Below are 2,717 nucleotides of genomic sequence, written 5' to 3' on the forward strand. Positions count from 1 at the left end.
CCGCCCGGCTACGCTTCGTTGGTACCGCCGAGAGCGGACTTGGTGCGTGGCGAGTCGCGCCGACGCCGTAGGTACCGCCCGAGAGCCTTCTCGTAGGTACCGCCCGGCCACGCGTCGTAGATACCGCCCGAGAGCATTCTCGTAGGTACCGCCCGAGAGCCGTCTCGTAGGTGCCGCCCGTCTACGCTTCGTAGGTACCGCCGAGAGCGGACTTGGTGCGTGGCGAGTCGCGCCGACGCCGTAGGTACCGCCCGAGAGCCTTCTCGTAGGTACCGCCCGGCCACGCGTCGTAGATACCGCCCGAGAGCATTCTCGTAGGTACCGCCCGGCCACGCGTCGTAGATACCGCCCGAGAGCCGTCTCGTAGGTGCCGCCCGTCTACGCTTCGTAGGTACCGCCGAGAGCGGACTTGGTGCGCGGCGAGTCGCGCCGACGCCGTAGGTACCGCCCGAGAGCCTTCCCGTAGGTACCGCCCGGCCACGGGTCGTAGATACCGCCCGAGAGCATTCTCGTAGGTAACGCCCGGCCACGCTTCGTAGATACCGCCCGAGAGCATTCTCGTAGATACCACCAGGCCACGCGTCGTAGATACCGCCCGAGAGCATTCTCGTAGGTACCGCCGGGCCACGCGTCGTAGATACCGCCCGAGAGCCGTCTCGTAGTTGCCGCCCGGCTACGCTTCGTAGGTACCGCCGAGAGCGGACTTGGTGCGTGGCGAGTCGCGCCGACGCCGTAGGTACCGCCCGAGAGCCTTCTCGTAGGTACCGCCCGGCCACGCGTCGTAGATACCGCCCGAGAGCATTCTCGTAGGTACCGCCCGACCACGCTTCGTAGATACCGCCCGAGAGCATTCTCGTATGTACCGCCCGGCCACGCGTCGTAGATACCGCCCGAGAGCCCTCTCGTAGGTACCGCCCGGCTACGCGTCGTAGGTACCGTCCGAGAGCATTCTCGTAGGTATCGCCCGGCCACGCGTCGTAGATACCGCCCGTGAGCGGTCTCGTAGGTGCCGCCCGGCTAAGCGTCGTAGGTACCGCCGAGAGTCGGCTTGGTGCGTCGCGTGGCGCGCCGAGGCCGTAGGTACCGCCCGAGAGCGGTCTCGTAAGTACCGCTCGCGGCTTATTTCGTAGGTGTCGCCCGGAATTTGGAATAAATTTTTAATATATATAATCGTGGCAAAATCATAACTTTAGTCGTTATTTAACGTTGCCTTCGTTCTCCGAACACGTCCCGGGCACTCGCGTCTATCGGCGATCGCGCCCGTATGCCGCCGGCCTATCGACCGTGCGTCGCCGACCGCCTGGGACGTCGGTTGGGTACTATAAGAGGTACATCGCGCTCGGCGCGTCTAAACGAGTCGGTCGCGAACGAAACGGGCCGGAGCGCGTTCTGCGCGTCTCTGGCGGCTCGTTCCTTCGCGAATCGTCTCAAACACACTTTTTACAAGCACAGCATTGCCACGAGTCGGTGTCGCAAGACCGAATGGCTCTTATGTGGCGCGCACGCATCTGGTGTGTTGGCCGCGCGATTCGCTCTCGTCTTGGACGGAAGCAGCTGAGTCGTCGCGCTTACCGAACGCTTACTCCACGAATACGAGTGGCGGAGGAGAGAGATCTCTCTCTTCCCGCTCGCCTTGTACGCCATAGCGAAATAAAACTACGCGTGCCTTAAACGCATGCGATAGAGACAAATTTATCCTCGACGTCTAAGCAATCGGCATCGTCGATCTAGCGTCAGGGTGAATCGGCGCGGTCTTCGCGACCGTGCCGTTTATATTATATATGGGAGAATAAGAATCAATGATCTTTTAAAGAGAGCATTTTATATAAAATGCACGTGTTGCAGTTTGTGTATTATAATATTAAGTTTTGTGGAGACGAATGATATTTTGAAAACGCTTGGCTATTTCGCCAAGACGATTTTCATAAAATACAGAGTACAGAGTTTCGCCGACCGGCCAACGAAGGCCGGCGGCGGCGAGAGAGCTTATAACAGCGCGCGACGGGTCCTCGCCTCTCGAGGCGTGGGCTCGCTCGCGAGTTACCGCTCTCCCGAGAGCGCGTAACCGAACACGAAGCTCCCTGGTTGATCCTGCCAGTAGTCATATGCTTGTCTCAAAGATTAAGCCATGCATGTCTCAGTGCATGCCGAATTAAGGTGAAACCGCGAATGGCTCATTAAATCAGTTATGGTTCATTAGATTGTACCCACATTTACTTGGATAACTGTGGTAATTCTAGAGCTAATACATGCAAAACAGAGTCCCGACCAGTGATGGAAGGGACGCTTTTATTAGATCAAAACCAATCGGTGGCGGGCGGCTCGCCGTTCGTCCACCGTTTATTTTGGTGACTCTGAATAACTTTGTGCTGATCGCACGGTCCTAGCACCGGCGACGCATCTTTCAAATGTCTGCCTTATCAACTGTCGATGGTAGGTTCTGCGCCTACCATGGTTGTAACGGGTAACGGGGAATCAGGGTTCGATTCCGGAGAGGGAGCCTGAGAAACGGCTACCACATCCAAGGAAGGCAGCAGGCGCGCAAATTACCCACTCCCGGCACGGGGAGGTAGTGACGAAAAATAACGATACGGGACTCATCCGAGGCCCCGTAATCGGAATGAGTACACTTTAAATCCTTTAACGAGGATCCATTGGAGGGCAAGTCTGGTGCCAGCAGCCGCGGTAATTCCAGCTCCAATAGCGTATATTAAAGT

The 2,717-nt window shown here is 57.7% G+C and overlaps 1 pseudogene; it reads left to right on the forward strand.

The window, feature by feature from the left end:
* Positions 1-2,078: 2,078 nt before the first annotated feature.
* Positions 2,079-2,717, forward strand: LOC145967705 (small subunit ribosomal RNA; annotated as a pseudogene; the record flags this gene model as incomplete).

This window comes from Camponotus vicinus, unplaced genomic scaffold (genome assembly GCF_025532165.1).
Source record: "Camponotus vicinus isolate PSW18456_S1 unplaced genomic scaffold, iyCamVici1.0 SCAF_24, whole genome shotgun sequence".
NCBI lineage: Eukaryota > Metazoa > Arthropoda > Insecta > Hymenoptera > Formicidae > Camponotus > Camponotus vicinus.